This window comes from Pleurodeles waltl, chromosome 6 (assembly GCF_031143425.1).
Source record: "Pleurodeles waltl isolate 20211129_DDA chromosome 6, aPleWal1.hap1.20221129, whole genome shotgun sequence".
NCBI lineage: Eukaryota > Metazoa > Chordata > Amphibia > Caudata > Salamandridae > Pleurodeles > Pleurodeles waltl.
Window position 1 is genome coordinate 1,722,209,917 of NC_090445.1, and position 20,097 is coordinate 1,722,230,013.

At 50.0% G+C, this 20,097-nt stretch overlaps 1 long non-coding RNA gene across 1 annotated transcript in view; it reads right to left on the bottom strand.

Moving 5' to 3' along the window:
- Nucleotides 1-790: 790 nt before the first annotated feature.
- The window catches only part of LOC138301454 (uncharacterized), a 64,706-nt gene continuing 45,399 nt past the window's right edge, over nucleotides 791-20,097 (bottom strand). Inside the window, exon 3 of the long non-coding RNA XR_011205112.1 lies at nucleotides 791-997. This is a non-coding gene — a long non-coding RNA (uncharacterized lncRNA). The remainder of the gene's footprint in view (nucleotides 998-20,097) is intronic.

Genomic DNA, 20,097 nt, shown 5'->3' on the forward strand with positions numbered 1-20,097 from the left:
CCCAGGTATTGTTAGATATAGCCCACTGGTGTGCGGCAATACTGAAGTGGGGACAGGGAGAGGAGCTCAGGAGGCAAGAAATATGAGGACTACGCAAATACCCCAGAAATGTGGAATGGGAAGCACTATTACTTGACTTGCACACATTCAAGAGTTGGTGGCCCGTACTTAAACCTACCCTGGCGGGGACATAACACCCCCACCCCCCCCCCCCCCATCCCCTTTTATCCACATTCCCACACCTCCATCATAACCCCTTCCAGCCTGTCCATGGGTGAGTGACAACACCCTTCTGTTACACCCTTTGATGTCCCCGAATAGCTTCCTAGTGGCCATTATAGCTTCATGGATGTCACTGTTGATTTTCAATGTTTGCAGTACCTGCTTGAGATAGCAAGATTGAATAGCACTTATGGTAATGGCAGAATGTGAGTTAACATCGACACATGACTTGTTTTTACCAATGTTGCTGTTTAAGGACTGAACCAAGGGCTCCTGCTGATACTGATGTGAAACTATTTTATTAATGACGATGTAGCTGGATTGCGGATTTTACTAATGATAATGTAACTTTCATAGATGTAATTTATTCAAGATTGTGATATTGAAAATGCAATTTAAAACTGGTTAAAAAAAGTTATTGGAGAGGCAGTTGGGTAGTTAGCTTTCACTAAAAAATACTAATGGTAGGTCAGCACTAATGAGGGACACATTAGCAAAGCACATTTACTTTTGATAATTATTGAAATTATGAACTATGATTCAATCTCAAGACCGGAGCCATGGAAAATGCATCTCCTTTGTCCATTTTATTAATCAGCAGCCTTTACAATTAGAAAAAAAACCTTTATTTCACAGAAATCTTAGGGAAGGGGTATTCCACATAACCTATCAAACTCTAAATTCATAACATAGTCCATGTTTATGTCCCCTTTTTCTTCGTGAGATAAAAATGGTCAGTTCCTTCTTGTTCATTCCCGTTTGGAGCCGTCATTCCCTAGAAGAGAAAATACACCTTGTAACTATTCCATGCAGAACCAATATGACGTTCAAGTGGAGGGCACGCAAATAGCAATGTCACGTTAAATATCAAATACAGTATTCAAAAGCATGATAATGGCAAAATAGTCATACTACTACCATAGGAAAGTCCCAAATGTATCATGCATCAACTTTGTCACCGGGTCAACAGAAACCTCTTGCTAAAGCGGGTGTTGTCTTCATGTCCTTAACCCCTTCACTGCCATGGACATAATGCTATTAAAGAACGAGTTACTTACCTTCAGTAGCGACTTTTCTGGTGGAGACATTAGCTTCCTGTGTATTCCTCACCTAATGAATACTCCCATTGCGCCAGGATTCGACGGAAATCTTCTTCCTAGGTTCTGCACGTCGACGAGGACGTCACAGTTGCCCATGCAATGCCGTCTGACGTCATACAGGCAATAAGAGGTCCTCGCCGACATCAGTACCAACATTTTTTACGTGCCTGAGAATATTAGGCCATTGAGATGAAAGAACAATAGTAATATTTAATGATATTCCAAACACATCATTCTGAGAATTCAACCTACCATTTGTTTTTTTTAAACAAGTAAATAAATATATATATATATATATATATATATATATATATATATATAGAGAGAGAGAGAGAGAGAGATATAAACATATATACATAATATATACAAATCCTCAAAACCAAGAGGAGCACACTCAAGAATTACTTGTTTAGACCAAACAGGCAACGGGGAGGAAGGTGGGACCGTGAGGAATCCACAGGTAGCTAATGTATCCACCAGAAAAGTCACTACCGAAGGTAAGTAACTCGTTCTTCTGATGGATACAACTACCTGTGGATTCCTCACCTAATGAATAGAGTCCCAAAGCAGTACCGCACTCTGTGGTGGGTGCCTGAATGGTCAAACCAAGAAATCCTGCAGCACTGACCGTGCAAAATGGCCATCCCTTCTGACCTCAGAGTCCAAGCAGTAATGCTTCGCAAAAGTATGAAGGGATGACCAAGTTGCGGCCTTGCAGATGTCGACCACAGGAACACCCCTAGCCAAGGCCGAAGAGGCCGACTTAGCTCTGGTGGAATGAGCTCTTATACCATCAGGAGGATCCTTCTTTGCTAAAGAGCAAAACATTTTAATGCAAAGAGCAACCCACCTGGAGAGTGTTCTCTTGTGGACTGCCTTTCCTCTCCTCTTTCCCACGTATCCGATGAAAAGCTGATCCTCCAGCCTGAAATCCTTTGTCCTGTCTATATAAAAGCTTAGCGCCCTCTTTGGGTCCAAGCGGTGTAGTCTCTCCTTCCTTTGACGGATGAGGCGGAGGATAAAACGTGGATAGAGTAATTGTCTGGGCCAAATGAAAGGGTGAAACAACCTTCGGAAGGAAAGCAGCCTTCGTCCTCAACACCACCTTATCCCCATAAAAAGATGTATAAGGGGGTTTTACCGATAGAGCCTGCAACTCACTCACTCTCCTTGCAGAGGTAATTGCAACCAGGAAAACCGTTTTAAGAACCAATAATCTTATGGGGCAAGAATGCATAGGCTCAAAAGGGGACCCCCATAAGGAAAGTTAGAACCAAGGTCAAATCCCATTGAGGCATAACGAAAGGAGTTGGAGGGATTTTATTCATAAGGCCCTTCAAGAATCTAAGTACTATTGGGGATTTAAATAAAGAAGGCTGGTCTGGAAGACAAAGAAAGGCTGACAAGGCAGACAAGTAACCCTTGCACAACCCCTCTGTGCTAAAGACAAAGCAAAAGATAAAACATCTGACAAATGAGCACGTAAGGGATCAATCTGCCTCTCTCCACACCAAACCACAAATTTAGACCACCTATTAGCGTAGATAGATTTAGTGGAGTGTCGCCTGGCCGATGAGATAACATCCACTACATCAGGCAGGAGAGAGAAAGAACTCAGGTTGCCCCGTTCAATCTCCAGGCATGAAGGTGCAGGTTCTGGACGTGGGGGTGTAAAACCTGCCCCTGCGACTGCGAGAGGAGGTCTGCCCTGAGAGGGAGACGGAGCGGAGGGCACAGTGAGAGTTGGAGAAGGTCCGAGTACCACACCCTCCTTGGCCAATCCGGAGCAATTAAGATGACTTGAGCCCGGTCTTGGCGAATTTTACTCAACACACAAGGAATCAAGGGTATGGGGGGGAAACACGTAAAGCAACTGGTCGCACCAGGTCATCTGAAACGCATCCCCCAAAGCTCCTTGTACCGGATACTGGAGGCTGCAGAATAACGGGCAGTGTGAGTTCTCCCGGGTGGCAAACAGATCTATCCGAGGAAACCCCCACATCTGGAAGATTAACCGGACTTGATCTGGATGGAGACGCCACTCGTGATCGGCCGAGAAATGGCGACTGAGATTGTCCGCACGTACGTTCAAGACTCCGGCCAGATGATTTGCTACCAAGCAAATCTGATGGTCCTTTGCCCAGGACCATAGCCGTAGAGCTTCCCTAACCCTCCCCGTTTGTTTATATACCACATCGCAGTAGTGTTGTCCGTCAGGACCTGAACCGACTGACCACGAAGGGATGGGAGGAAGGCCTTGAGAGCCAGACGTACAGCCCGTAACTCCAACAGATTTATATGAAACACCTGTTCTACTAGAGACCAAAGTCCCTTGATCTCCACGTCCCACAGATGAGCTCCCCACCCTAGAGTGGAAGCATCCGTTATTACTGTGGCCACAGGCGTAGCTTGCGACAACGGCCTTCCTCTGGAAAGATTGCCGTCCGCAATCCACCATTTCAAATCCATGGCAGCATCTCTGGAGATTCTCACCGAGCCTTCGAGATCCCCTTTGTGTTGAGACCACTGCCTTCGGAGGCACCACTGAAGAGCCCTCATGTGCCAGCGAGCATGCATGACCAACAGTATGCAAGAAGCAAACAGACCGAGCAGACGTAGGACCTTGAGGACTGGAATGACTGCTCCACTTTTAAACATTGGAATCAACGCCTGAATGTCCTGAATCCGCTGAGGCGGAGGAAAGGCTCGGTTCAATGTTGTATCTAGTACTGCCCCTATGAACAGGAGGCGCTGAGAGGGCTCTAGGTGAGATTTGGGCATGTTTACCCAAAAGCCCAGGTCGAACAACAACTGGGTGGTCGACTGCAGGTGATGCAACACGAGCTCCGGAGACCTGGCTTTGATCAACCAGTCGTCTAGATAAGGAAATACTGCTATCCCATTCCTTCTGAGCTCTGTCGCAACCACCGACATCACCTTCGTGAAGACTCGAGGTGCTGAAGTAAGACCAAACGGGAGGACCGCAAACTGATAGTGCTGCGACCCCACCACAAAACGGAGATACTTCCTGTGCAACCTGAGTATCGGGATATGAAAGTAAGCATCCTGCAAGTCGACAGACACCATCCAATCTCCATTGTTCAGCGCCAAAAGCACCTGAGCTAGGGTCAGCATCTTGAACTTTTCCTGTTTGAGGAACCAATTCAAGATCCTTAGGTCCAGGATTGGTCTCAACCGACCATCCTCCTTGGGAATCAGGAAGTACCTTGAATAACAACCTTGACCCCTTTCCTGCTCTGGGACCAACTCCACCGAGCCCTTTGAAAGGAGGACTTGAACCTCCTGTTCCAACAACAGGAGGTGTTCTTCTGAACAATAAGATGGGCGGGGCGGGATGGGGGGCGGAAACTCCCAAAAGGGAAGGGTGTAGCCTTTTCTCACAATGCTGGTAACCCAGGAGTCTGAAGTTATGACCTCCCACTTGTGGAGAAAATTCAGTAACCTCCCCCCTACAAGAGTGGAGTGAGTGGGAATTGGTGAAAGCCTAAGGCTGCTTCCCCTGCTGCACCCCTCCAGAGGAAGAGGAAAAGGAGGAGTGCTGCTGAGAGGCTACCCTGGTACGGACCCTACCCCTCCCTCTAAAAGATCTATAGGAGAGAGCAGAGGTAGGCTGCTGGAATTTCCCTCGAAAGGAGGAGCCACGACCAAATCCTCGAAACCTCCTAAAAAAATCTGGAGGAGGCAGAAGAAGTGGCTTGCAAGCCCAGCGACTTGGCCGTGGCCCTGCTCTCCTTGAACCTCTCTAAGGCCGAATCCGCCTTGGCACCAAAGAGCTTGTCCCCATCAAAAGGAAGGTCCAGTAGGGTCGACTGCACATCAGAGGAAAATCATGAGTTACGAAGCCAAGCCTGCCTCCTCGTAACTACAGCAGTGCCCATTGCCCTAGCAATGGAGTCAGTTGTATCCAACCCAGATTGGATAACCAGAGTTGCAGCTGCCTGAGCGTCCAATACTAGATTTAACAGCCCCTGAGGGACCTCCGTATGCGTTGATGCAATCTCGTCCATCAGGGCATAAATGTACCTTCCTAAAATACATGTAGCATTGGTGGACTTCAATGCCATGCTACACGAAGAGAACACCTTTTTGGATGCCATGTCCATCTTCTTGGAGTCTCTATCTGAGGGCACAGATGGAAAAGAGCCAGGAGCAGACCCTGCCGAGCAGGAAGCCTGGACCACCAAGCTTTCAGGTTTGATGTCTGGTAAGAAAAACAGGGTCAGCCGGTGCAGCCCGATACCTCCTAGCCACAGATCTATTGACAGCTGAAAAAGACCCCGGCTTCTTCCAGACTTCCAAAACAGGGTCCAGCAAAGCCTCATTGAACGGCAAAAGTGGTTCTGCCGATGTAGAGGCCGGGTGCAACACCTCTGTCAACAAATTCTGCTTGGCTTCAGTTACCGGCAAAGGAAGATCCAAGAAGCTAGCTGCCTTCCTGATAACAGAATGGAAAGTGGCCGCCTGTTCTGTATACTCCCCAGGAGATGACAAGTCCCACTCGGGGGAAGTATCTAGGCCACTAGCAGTGTCCAGCCCATGGAGACCCTCACGAGAGTCCTCAATCTCTCCTTCCTCCATGTTTTGTCTCTCGTACTCCTGCTCTTCAAGGAGGCGGAGAGCAAGCCTCCTCGAGTGCAGCCTCTCCTCTATCCTCGGCGTCGACATGGCGTCAGCGGATGATGAAGAACGACGCCGATCGAGAAGTCGCATGGAGAGAAGACTGCTTCGGAGTTGCAGGAGGTCTAGACGGCGCCACTGGTTGAAACATCGAAGCTGCCGGAGCCGAAGTCTCAGGAGCCACCGGAGCCGATACCGGCGCCGAGCCCACGTTCCCCAGGGGGAGAAAGGGCATAAAGGGTGCCGGTCGAAGCGGAGCCGGAGCACCCATGTTGAAGGCCAAAGGGCCCGAACGACCAGCCGGTCCACCACCTGGAGCCATCTGCTGGAAGATGGAAAACATCGCATTTAAAAATGTGGTACTATCAGCTCCAGGGGCCGGGAAAGCTGGGTACCGGGGGGCCTGGTTCGAAGGCGACACCGACCTCGACGTCTGCAACGACGGAGAAAATATTTGAGGCTGCGGAACCTCAAACACTGAAAGTGGTTGGCCCGATGACCCGGGCGAAGTCGGTGAGGCTGGAGAAGGCAACGGTGTCGACGGATGGGGAGTGATCGTGGGACTGACCTCCCAAGTCTTCCGACGTCGAGTTGATAGTGACCTCGACCTCTCTTTACTCGACCAGCGCCGTGATTCTCGATGACGCCGGGAGTCCCGATGACGCCGATGAGACTTCGGTGACGAGGATTTTTGATGAGGTCTCTTTTCCTTCCTTTTCGACTTCGCCAGAAAAAGCTTAGCCTCGCGCTCTTTCAGGGCCTTAGGATTCATATGTTGACAAGAATCGCACTTGTCAACATCATGATCGGAACTAAGACACCACAAACAGTCTTAGTTAGTTACCGACATTTTGCCCCCACACTCACGGCAGGGCTTGAATCCTGACTTTCTTTGCGACATTGTAATCTCAAAGAAAAAAATAGATCCAAAAAACACACTGTAACTGTCGAACAGCAACAGTAGCTCCCTCGAAGATAACCGTTTCGAATGGCACGGAAAAAAGTGAACTGACGTCGGCGAGGACCTCTTATTGCCTGTATGACGTCAGACGGCGTCGCGTGGGCAACTGTGACATCCTCGTCGACGTGCAGAAGCTAGGAAGATTTCCGTCGAACGCTGGCACAATGGGAGTATTAATTAGGTGAGGAATCCACAGGTAGTTGTATCCATCAGAAATAGGCTGATCTGCCCCCAGGGAGGGCAGAAGCCATTAGGCACCAGGGATGCTTTTATTTATATTGAGAACAGGAGTGACCCCTTAGGCAAGGGTTGTTTCCCCCCCCCCCCCTCAAGCAATTTTTTTAAAAGATCATTTCTGCCCCCCCCAGGGGGCAGATTAGCCTTTATTAATTAGGCCGATCTGCCCCTTTTGGCAGGGGGTGGGGTGCAGAAGCCACTAGAAACCAGGGTTTTTTTGTTGTTTTTTTTTTTTTAACCTTTATACTGATAAGGGGTGCGACCCCTTATGCAAGCTCCCAAATGGCCTAAAGTACAAATTACTTACCTTCGGTAATGAAATATCTGGTAGAGACATATTCTAGTTGCAGATTCCTTACCTTAGAATTTCCCCCCAGGCGTTAGACTGTATCTGGAGATTTTTCTTCGAGCAATACCCTTGGGCATCTGTAGGTGGCGTTCGACTCCGCAGGCATCGACTGATGCCTTGGTGACGTCTGGAGTAGTACATTGACGCCGCCCTCGCGCAGTGATGTCAGTTTCTTTTACCGACTTTCCACGCCAGAGCCGCTAAGAACACTGAGATTGGTGCGACAGAGCTAAGGACCTGAAAGGGTGGAACACCTGTCCCCAGAAATAATTTCGCAAAGCGGGGTGGATGGGTGGGCGGTAAGGAAGCTGCAACTAGAATGTGTCTCCCACCAGATATTTCAAATACCGAAGGTAACTAACCTGTACATCTGATAGAGACTTCTAGTTGCAGATTCCTTACCTTAGAATTGATACCCAAGCAATGCCATCCTATGTGGTGGGCTGCGAACAAAGATCATACTAGAAAGTCTTGCAGGACTGAACGACCAAAGTAGCCGCCTCGACGGACCCGACTATCCAGGCAGTAATGCTTATCAAACGTGTGCAGGGATGCCCATGTAGCTGCCCGACAGATATCCAGGACAGGAACTCCGCGTGCTAACGCAGTGGAAGCCGCAATTTCTCTGGTGGAATGAGCACGCAAGCCTTCAGGAGGTTGCTTTTTAGCCAAAGTGTAGCACATTTTGATGCAAAGAAGTACCCATCGAGAGATGATATGCTTTTGCACTGCCTTCCCTTTCTTAGCACCCACATAGCCAAAGAGTTGATTGTCCACCTGGAAATCTTTAGTACAATGGAGGTAGAACACCAACACTCTTTTTGGGTCCAGACAGTGGAGTCTCTCCCCTTCTCATGGGAAGGGTGTGGGAGTGTGTAGAAGGTAGGCAAAGTGATGGACTGGCCTACATAAAATGGTGTAAATACCTTAGGAAGGAATGAAGCTCTAATGCGTAACACCACTTTGTCAGGGTGTACAGACAAGGTTGGAGGCATTGAAGAAAGCACCTGGAGCTCACTCACCCTGCAAGCAGAGGTGATAGCGACAAAGAAAGACAGTTTGAATGCGAGGATCCGCAAGGGACAATTATGCATTGGCTCAAAGGGGGTAAACATTAAATAAGTAAGTACAAGATTAAGATTCCACTGAGGCATAATAAATGGAGTGGGAGATAATAAGTGGGTGAGCCCTTTTAAGAACCTACTGACAATAGGAGATTTAAAGAGTGAGGGCTGATCAAGTAACCTTTAAGGGTGCCCAAAGCAGAGCCCTGCTGGGCTAAATAATGAACAGAAGAACCTCTGACAGAGGGGCACAAATGTGATCAACAGATTTGTTGGTACACCATGCCACAAGATTTATTCCAACGACAGGCATATACAGTTTTAGTCGATGGATGCCTGGCTGCCAAGAAACATTGCAGACTTTGGGTGGAAGGGCAAATGCATTCAACTGTTGCAGCTCAATCTCCACGCATGAAGGTGGAGGTTGGACAGGTGCCGATGGAGAACCGTCCCCTGCTGCTGTGACAGAAGATTTGCCCAAAGAGGCAGTCTGAGTGGAGGATGGATGGACATGCTCAATAGCTCTGGATACCACACTCTTCAAGCCCAGTCCGGAGCCACCAAGATAACTTGGGCCCGGTCGTACTTGATTTTCTTGAGAACTCTGGGTAGAAGAGGGCTAGACGGGAAGGCGTACAGGAGGCTGGAGCTCCACTCGAGATGAAAAGCGTCTCCGAGCGAGTGCAGTCTTCGAAAATTCCAACGTGCAAAACAGCTGACATTGCGTGTTCTCTGCGGAGGCAAACAGATCAAACCAAGGCTCTCCCCACTTGAGACCTTGCGTCACCTCCAGATAGAGACGCCATTCGTGATCGACTGTGCGTCAGCGGCTGAGTTTGTCTGCTCTGGCGTTGAGAGCCTGCCAGATGTTCAACCATCAGCGTAATGCCCTGATATTCCAGCCATGTCCAGAGGCGTAGTGCTTCCTGACAAAGGGTCCAGGACCCTACCCCGCGTTGTCTGTTGGAGTACCACATGGCGGTAGTGTTGTCTGTGAACACCTGCACCACTTTCCCTTTGAGAGAGGGAAGGAATGTTTTTGACCTAAGCCTGATTGCCCGGAGCCCGGAGCTCCAGCATTTTTATGTGGAGCCCGACTCCGCCGGAAACCAGAGGCCTCTGATCTCTGCTTCTCCCATGTGTCCACACCAACCCACAAGTGACACATCTGTCACTATAGAGAGATCTGGTTGGGGAATGGAGAGGGATCTGCTGTTGACACAATTTGGATTCTAAAGCCACCACTGCAGGTCTTTCGCAGTCCCCTCCGAGATCTGGACCATGTCTGAGCGATTTCCCTGATGCTGCGCCCACTGGAACTTTAGGTCCCACTGCAGAGTGCGCATATGCCATCTGGCATGTGTACTAGCAGGAGACAGGAGGCCATGAGGCCCAGCAGGCTCACACTCACCGAAACCCAAGACCGAGGCTGAAAGAAAGATCTGAATCATAGCCTGAAGGTCTTGGACTCGCTTGTCTGGAGAATAAGCGAGAAATTGCACTGTATCCAGAACAGCTCCAATGAAAGTGAGCGTCTGAGAGGAAGTCAGGTGTGACTTCGGCACGTTTATAGTGAACCCAAGCTTGTGCAGGAGGTTCGCCATAGTCTGAAGGTGAGAGACGACTGTCTGGGGAGAAGGCGCCTTCAAGAGCCAGTCATTGAGGTAGGGGAAAACTGAGACCCCTAACCTGCACAGATGAGCTGCAACCACCGCCATCATTTTTGTGAACACCAGAGGGGCGCTGGTAAGGCCGAAAAGGAGCATGGTAAACTGAAAGTGCTCGTGACCTACCATGAATCGTAGGTAACGTCTGTGGGCAGGCAGGATGGGGATGTGAAAATAAGCATCCTGCAAGTCCAACGCTACCATCCAGTCTCATGGGTCTAAGGCAGAAAGAACATGAGCCAGGGTGACCATTTTTAATTTCTCCTTCTTGAGGAAGTAGTTCAGGACCCGAAAGTCTAGGATTGGATGTAAGCCCTTGTCCTTCGTTGGTATAAGAAAGTAGCAGGAATAACAACCACAACCCACTTTTGGCACAGGGACTCTTTCTATAGCTCCCTTGGCCAAGAGAGCCATGACTTCCTGGTGGAGAAGCACAAAATGATCCTCCGGAAGATGATGGAAGGATGGTGGCATGTGTGGTGCTGCAGATTCCAAAGGAGGGTGGGGAGGAGTAGCCCTTCCGAATGATCTGCAAAACCCACCCATCAGTGGTGATAAGTTCCCAGTGGGGCAGGTGATGGCGGATCCTGCCCCTAACTGGGTAGGAGTGACGGGACGGACTAGGAGGGTTTGGAGACTGCAGGGGGGGGGGGGGGGGGTGGGGGGGGCAGAGGTGGAATGGACAGACCTATGGTTCCCTGTCTCACAGCCACGTGGAATTCCGCGACCTCGGCCATGCATAGGCTGCCCAGCGTGCGTGGCACGATGGCTGGGTTGAGGACATGACAGGGTGCCCCTTCCGTGTTCCACGAAATGGATGAAAAGCTGAATGCGGTGGACGAGTGGCGGAGGAAAGACCAAGGGTCCGAGCCGTAGACTGGGAATCATTGAATCTCTCCAAGGCAGAGTCCGCTTTGTCTCCAAAGAGACGGGTGCCATCAAAGGGCATGTCCATGAGTGACTGTTTGACATCCCCCAAGAAGCCACAAGTGCGTAACCAGGCATGGCACCGCAAGACCACTGTTGTTGCAACCGATCTGCCCAGAAAGTCTCTTGTATCCCGCCCACAACGGATAGTGAACTTTTCTGCATCTCTCCCATCTTTCACTGCTTGGGAGACGATAGCACGGGCCTCCTCCGGTATCTGCGGCAGGACTTGCGCAACTGTAACCCACAGGGAGTGGGTATAACGTCACAAAAAACATGCAGTGTTCACAGACCGCAGTGCGAGGCTGCAGGAAGAAAACAACTTCTTGGCAAATTGTTCTAGCTTTTTGGATTCACTATCCTGGGGTACGGAAGGGAATGCGCCTGGATAACACGACTCTCAGGAGTGGGGTGTTGGGACAGGAATTTTGGGTCGTCGGTGCAGGCCAATGGCGGCTAGCAATAGTCCTGTTCACAGGAGCCCCTGTGTTGGGTTTGGACCATGTACCCAAAAGGACATCTGTGAGGGCCTCATTGAATGAGAGAAGGGGTTCTGAAGTAGAAGCCCCAGGCTGAAGCACCTCAGTTAGGAGATTAGACCTGACTTCCACAGTAGGTAGCTCAAGGCTGAGGACCTCAGCTGCCCTACTGACCACCATACTGTAAGTTGCTTCCTCCGCCGTAGCCACAGTAGGAGGAGACAGCATGCCAGCGTCAGGAGAAGTATCCAGACCACTGGCTTCGCCCAAATCCTGTTCCCAGTCCACAGCATGGTCATCCTGGTATTCATAATGGTCCAGGGATCCATCCAATTCCTCCACATAGGAAAAAGGTTCCGAATCAGACCTTGGGTGAATAGGCCCCACTGAAGCCGATGGTGCAGTCGACCGATGCCTCTCCGAGTCGTCTGGGATAAATTCTTGTTCTCCTCCAGGGGAACCCACAAACTATGGGTACCTCTCGAATCCCTATAAAGTTGGCAAAAATATAAATAAATACGTATTTTTTTTAAAAAAACTTCTTAGCCAAAGCGTAGCACTTTTTGATGCAAAGAAGCACCCATCGTGAGATGTTACACTTCTGCACCGCCTTCCCTTTCTTCGTACCCCCCCCCCCCCCAAAAAAAGAGTTCATCATCCAACCCGAAATCTTTGGTAAGATTGAGGTAGTATGCCTAGGCTCTTTTTGCATCCAGACGGTGGAGTCTCTCCTCTTCGTGAGAAGAATGTGGGAGTGAATAAAAAGGGAAAGTGATGGATTGGGCTTCATGAATGGGCGTGACCACTTTGTGAAGGAATGAGGCCCTCGTATGGAGCCCCACCTTGTCAGGGAAAACAGACAACAACGGGGGTTTAGAAGAAAGAGCCTGAAGCTCACTCACCCAGCGAGCACAGATCACGGCAACAGAAGAGCAAGTTACTTACCTTTGGTAATGCTTTTTCTGGTGGATACATTAGCTGCCTGTGGATTCCCCACCTAATGAATTCTCCCCATGCGCAGCATTAGACGGAAACTTCTCTCTCTAGCTCTGCACGTCAGGCGAGGACATCACAATTGCCCGACTTCACGCGGCTCCGCTTGACGTTATCGTGGCAATAAGAGGTCCTCGCCGTCGTGCTGACGTCAGTTCATGCAATGTTTTAGGTGCCTTTGAAACATATAAAGAACATCGACAATCTACACCCTTTAAGATTAACAAGAATAAACTTTATAGAGAATCTTCATCTAAAAACTTTTGCACAGTTCTTTAAATAAGGGCACATACCAACATGAATGGTTTGCAAACTTGAAAATAACTTGAATGTGAACTATAAACATATATACATATGTAGAAACATTGAAACTGAAGTGCACACCCAAGCCGATCGTGATATGACCAGACAGACAACGGGGGAGGCGGGAGGGACCGTGAGGAATCCACAGGTAGCTAATATATCCACCAGAAAAAGCATTACCGAAGGTAAGTAACTTGCTCTTCTGATGGATACAACTACCTTTGGATTCCTCACCTAATGAATAGAGTCCCAAAGCAGTACCACCTCGGAGGGTGTCCGTCTGGTCAAACTAGGAAATCCTGCAGCACCGACCGCGCAAAATTGCCATCCATTTGCACCTCTGCATCCAAACAATAATGCTTCACAAAGGTGTAGAGGGAAGACTAAGTCACAGTCTTGCAGATGTCCACCATCGGAACACCTCTGGCCAAAGCCGATGGGGTTGACTTGGCCCTGGTGGAATGAGCCCTGATCCCCTCAGGAGGGATCCTTCTTTGCCAATGAGTAACATACTTTAATACAAAGAACGGCCCACCTGGAGATCGCTCTCTTGTGGACGGCCTCCCCTTCACCTCACGTTCCCCACAAAGTTTCTCTCCCCCCCTTCCCTTCATCACGTATCCAATAAAGTGTTGATTCATCATCTGAGGGTCCAGACGACGGAGTCTTTCCTCCTCCTTAGATGGATGCGGAGGAGGGTAGAACGTCAAGAGAGTTATTGATTGTCCCAAGTGAAATGGAGACACCACCTTGGGGAGGAAAGCCACCCTGGTCCTCAAAACCACCTAATCCTTATAAAAAAGTGGTGAAAGGCGGGTGAGCAGAAAGAGCCTGCAGTTTGCTAACACGTCTAGCCGAAGTGATGGCCACCGTTTTGAAAAACAAATATCCTAATGGGCAGCAAGGAAGTCAACACCAAATTCAAGTCCCACTGCAGCATAATAAAAGGCCTGGGAGGAAATGTATTAGTAAGCCCCCTCAAAAATCGAACAACCAAAGGAGATCTGAATAGGGAGGGCTGATCTGGAAGATATAAAAAAAGTCGAAAGGGCCGAAAGATGGCCCTTAACCGTGGGCAAAGCACAACCACGCTGAGCCAATGACAACGCGAACAACAAAACATCAGAAAGATGGGCACTTAAGGGATACATTTTCTTCTCCCCACACCAACGAACAAAATTAGCCCACCTACTTGCATAGACCAACTTGGTGGAGTGTCGTCTGGCTGATAAAAGAACGTCCACCACCTTCGGTGGGAGAGAAAAGGAACTCCGGTTGCCCCGTTCGAGCGCCAGGCATGAAGCTGCAGGCTTTGGAGGTGGTGTGTCGAACCTGCCCCTGCGAAAGGAGGTCTGCCCTGAGAGGGAGACGGAGCGGGCGGGTACAGTGAGTCGGAGAAGGTCTGCACACCACACCCTTCATGGCCAATCCAGAGCTTTCAGAATGACTTGGGGCCCGGTCTTGCCGAATCTTCCTCAAAACCCGAGGAATCAAGGGTATGGGAGGAAACGCGTAAAGCAACTGGTCGCACCAGGACATCTGAAACGCGCCCCCCCCCAACGCTCCTTGCATCGGATACTGGAGGCTGCATAACGACCGACAGTGCGCATTCTCGAGTGGCAAAGAGGTCTATTCAGGGAAAAACCCCCATCCGAAAGATGTAAAGAACTAGATCCGGATGCAGACACCACTCGTGGTTGTCCGAGAAGAAGCGACTGAGCTTGTCCGCATGTACGTTTTAGACCCCGGCCAAATGGTTTGCCACTACACAAAGCTGATGGTCCCGCACCCGGGACCAGAGTCGCAGAGCCTCTCTGCAAAGAAGGTACGACCCTACACCCCCCCTGTTTGTTGATATACCAAATCGCAGTTGTGTTGTCCATCAGAATCTGAACTGACTGACCGCAAAGGGAAGGGAGGAAGGCCTTGAGGGCCAAACAAATCGTCTGCAGTTTCAGCAGATTAATATGAAACCTCGGCTCTACTGGAGACCAACGACCCTTGATCTCCAGATCCTCCAGATGAGCTCCCCACCCTACGGTGGAGGCATCCGTTATCACCGTGGCCACCAGAGTTGGCTGCGAGAACGGCTTCTCTTGAGAAAGGTTGCCTTCCACAGCCCACCATCGGAGATCCGCTGCAGTGTCTCTGGAGACCCTTATCGATTCCCCGAGATCTCCTCTGTGCTGAAGCCACTGCTTGCGGAGGCACCACTGAAGAGCCCTCATATGCCAGTGTGCATGCGTGACCAACAGAATGCAAGAAGCGAACAGACCGAGCAAACAAAGGACCTTGAGGCCCGGAACTACTGCTCCTTCTTGAAACATTGGAACCAGCGCCTGAATGTCCCGTATCCGCTGTGGCGGAGGAAAGGCTCGATTCAATGTTGTGTCCAGTACTGCCCCTATGAACAGGAGACGTTGAGAGGGCTCTATGTGAGACTTGGGCACATTTATTGAAAAACCCAGACTGAACAACAACTGGGTTGTCAGCTGCAGATGACGCAGCACAAGCCCCAGAGACTCGGCTTTGATCCACCAATCGTCCAGGTAAGGGAATACTGCTACTCCCTTCCTCCTGAGGTGTGCTGCAACAACTGCAATCACCTTCGTGAAGACCCGTGGTGCAGAAGTAAGACCAAAAGGAAGGACCGCAAACTGGTAGTGCTGCGATCCTACCACAAACCGGAGATACTTCCTGTGCGACTTGAGAATGTGAAAATAAGCATCCTGCAAGCCGACCAACACCATCCAATCCTCCTTGTCCAACACCAAAAGCACCTGTGATAGAGTCAGCATTGTTAATTTCTCCTGTTTGAGGAACCAATTCAAAATCCTCAGGTCCAAAATAGGCCTCAGATGACCATCCTTCTTGGGGATCAGGAAGTACCTGGAATAACACCCCTGACCCCTTTCTTACTCTGGAGCCAACTCCACTGCACCTTTCAATAATAGGGAGAGAAACTCCTGTTGTAACAGCAAGAGATGATCTTCAGAACAAAAAAGGAAAGACGGGGAGGGAAGTGAGGCGGAATCTCCCGAAAGGGAAGGGCGTAACCTCTTCTCACCAAACTGATGAAGTCTGTTGTTATGGACTCCCATATGGGAAGAAAGAGTGAAAGCCTCCCCCCTACCGGAGAGGTATAAGAAACAATGGTGAGAGGACTAGGGCTTCTTTCCTTGAGGTAACCCTCCAGCGGAAGAGGAAGGGTGCTGCTGCTGGGTGGCACCTCTTGTGCCAACTCTACCCCGCCCCCTGTATGAGCGATAAGGGAGGCTGGAGGACTGCTGCAATCTCCCACGAAAGGAAGAACCTCTTCCAAAAACATGCAGCCGTCTAAGAGATCGAAATGGGGTAGCAGCAGCCTGCAGACCCAAAGATCTAGCTGTGGCCCTACATTCTTTAAAGCGCTCTAGCGAAGAGTCCGCTTTTGAACCAAACAGTTTTGCCCCATCAAAGGGCAGATCCAGCAACATAGACTGGATGTCTGTCGAAAATCCGGAAGTGCGTAACCACACATGCCGTCTGGAGGCAACAGAAGTCCCCATGGCTCTTGCAATAGAGTCCGTGGTATCCAGCCCTGTCTGAATAACCTGTGTAGCCGCCACCCGAGCGTCCGAAAGAAGACTACACAAGTCCTGGCACAGATCCGGAAGTACAGTCTTCGTCGCATCCATTATGGCATGGATATACCTGCCCAGAATACATGTTGCATTGGCAATTTAAAAGCCATGCTGCAAAAAGAAAACACCTTCCTGGCCGATTGGATTCCCGGTCCGAGGGTACTCCCGGAAACGAACCAGGGGCCGACCTCGAAGAGCAGGATGCTTGCACCACCAAGCTCTCTGGTGAAGGGTGTTTGGATAAAAACTCCGGTTCCCCAGCTGCAGATCTATAATGCCTGGCCACCGACCTACTATCAGCCAAAGAAAAAAACAGGTTTCTTCGAAACCTCTTCGATCGGATCCATCAGGGCTTCATTAAATGGTAAAAGAGGATCCACCACGGCTGTAGCATAATGCAAATCCTCAGTCGAAAGGTTGGTCTTCACCTGCGCCGTCGGTAAAGGAAGATCCAGAAATGCTGCGGCCTTCCTAATAAGATTGGTAAGAGGCTGCCTCCTCTGTATATTCATCAGGGGAGGCCAGATCATATTTGAGAGGTATCAAGACCACTTGCTGTGTCCAACCCAGGGAAATCACCCTGGGGGTCAGTGATCTCCCCTTCTTCGAGGAATTGCTGCTGATATTCCCTCTCCTCTAAAAGTCTAAGTCATGGAGCAGAGCAACGTCGGTGAATGTCGCCGGGAAGGCGTCATGACAGGTTCTCCGGATCCACCGACGCCGCAGATGGATCCATCAGCGCCATGGAGAAGGCACCCGCATCCGATGACGACATCCGACCCCATCACCTCCAACACCAGCATCAAAGGTCTCTCCCTCGACGTCGAGGGCTACACTGTCGGCAGAGGGGCCTGACTTGAATCTCCAGCCAAACAAAATGGTATAAACTGCATCGGTTTATATGGAGCTGGAACGAGATTGAAAGCCAGGGGACCAGCCGGCGCACCACCTCCCGGGAGCCATATTTTGAAAAATCTGGACATGGCATTAAGGAATGCCTCAGGATCCGTACCCGGAGCCGGGAACGAAGGATAAGCCTGTGTACCCGGTGCCGGGCTGGACTCTTCAGGTTCAGGATGCACCGGCGAAGCCAGATGACTGAGGATCCACAACTTCAAAGACTGACGGGCCGGGGACGTTTGCGGCATCGCAGGTTGAGGGGGACACAGTCGGACTCACTTCCCAAGACCTTTGGTGCCAGGACGATGGAGACCTCGACCGACTTCTGGACTGACGTCGGGAGTCACGATGACGTCACTTCTTATGGGATGACTTTACAGAAGAGGACCGATGGTGCCGCTTCCTCTCCTTCTTGGACCTTGCCAAGAAAAGCTGCCTCGCGTTCCTTCAATGCCTTCGTATTCATCTTTTGGCAGGATCCGCATTCTTGGAAGTCGTGATCGGAACTGAGGCACCAAAGACAATCGTTGTGCGGATCAGTCACAGACATGCAACCTGCAAGGCTTGAACCCCGACTTTTTCGGAGCCGACATCCTGGAAATACACAAAGTATACCTTCCGAAGAGCTAATGATACAGGTAACAGAAAAGTAACCGTTATCGGAGGCACGGAAAAAAGTGAACTGACGTCAGCACGGCGGCGAGGACCTCTTATTGCCACGATGACATCACGCGGAGCCGGGCAATTGTGATGGCCTCGCTGACGTGCAGAGCTAGAGAGAAGTTTCCGTTGAATGCTGCGCATGGGGAGAATTCATTAGGTGAGGAATCCACAGGTAGTTGTATCCATCAGAAATGCAGTTTTAAGAAAAAGGAGCCGCACAGAACAGCTGTGTAATGGCTCAAAGGAAGCACATATCAGCTAAGTAAGAACAACATTAAGGTCTTACTGAGGCGTGATAAAGTGGGGGGGGGGGGGTTTACAAATGGGTAAGACCATTAAGTAATCTACCCACAAGAGGAGACTTAAAGAGAATGTTTGTCCGCCAACATTAGGGAAGCTGAGAGCTGCCAAGTAACCTTTAAACAGTGCCAATGCAGAGCCCTACTGGGTGAAAGATATGATGAACCAAAGAACTGCAGAGAAAGAAGCGGGGGTGGGGGAAGGGGGGGGGGTCGGTGGAGGAAATCAAGAGACTTGTTTCTACACCATGACACAAATTGATGCCGACAAGCGTATACCATTTTGGTGGAGGGACTCCTGGTTGCCAAGATAAACTCACAGACTTCGTGTGGAAGGTCAAAAGCCGTCGTCAACTGCCGCCGCTCTATCGCCACATGGAAGGCGAAGATTGGACAGCTTCAGATGGAGAACCATCCCCTGCTGCTGCACCAGAAGTGCCTCCCTAATTTGCAGTCTGACTGGAAGATCGGTGGCCATGCTCAATAGCTCTGGATACTGTACTCTCCGTGCCCAGTCTGGAGCCACAAAGATTACTTGGGCCAGAAGTGGTATTGGCAGGAAAGCGTAAAGGAAGCCAGAGATCCACTCAAGACTAAAAGCGTTGCAGAGCGAGTGCAGTCATGAAAACTTCAACATGCAAAACAGCTGACATTGAGTTCTCTCTACAGAGCCGAACAGATAACCAAGGCTCTCCCCATTTGTGAAAGAGACCTTGCACCTTTTCTAGATGTAGACGCCATTCTAGATCGACTGACTCAATGACTGCATTTGTCTGCTCTGACGCTTGGGGATCACACCAGATGTTGAACCACCAGTGATATGCCCTGATGTGCCAGCCATGTCCAGAATCACAGAGCCTCTTTATAAAGGGTCCAGGACCCTACTCCACCCTGTTTGGTGCAGTACCACATGCCAGTAGTGCTGTCTGTGAACACTTGCACTACTTACCCTTTGAGAGAGGGAAGGATTTCAATGCAAGCGTGATTCCCTGGAGCTCCAGAAGGTTGATGTTGGGCCCAGAATCCGCATGAGACCAGAGGCCTATGATCTACGCCTCTCCTATGTGGCCGCCCAATCCCAGTAGTGAGGCATCTGTCACTACTGAGATATCTGGTTGGGGAAGCAAGAGATCCAGATTCCAAAGCCACCACAGCAGATCTTTCACAGTCCCCTCCGAGATCTAGACCATGTTGGAGAGATTACACTGATGCTGTGCCCACTGGAACTTAAGTCCCATTGAAGAGCCCGCATATGGCATCTGGCATGTGTCACTAGCAGGATGCAGGACGCCATGAGGCCCTGCAGCCTCTGAGTTGTTTTCACTGAAAGCCAGGATAGAGGCTGAAACATCAGAATCATAGCATGAATATTCTTGATTCGCTTTTTGGGAGGATAGGTCCGAAACTGCACTGTGTCCAGAACAGCCCCGATTAAACAGAGCATCTGATAGGAAGTCAGGTGAGACTTTGGCATGTTTATAGTGAACCTCAAGTACCCGGAAGGACATCAATGAGGGCTTCATTGAAGGGGAGGCTTGGCGGTAGAAGCCCCAGCTTGAAGCACCTCCGTCAGGAGATTCGTCCTGACCGCTACAGTGGACAGCTCTATGTCAATGACCTCAGCCACCCTACTGACCACAACCGAATAAGAGGTTCCCTCCGCCGTAGCCAC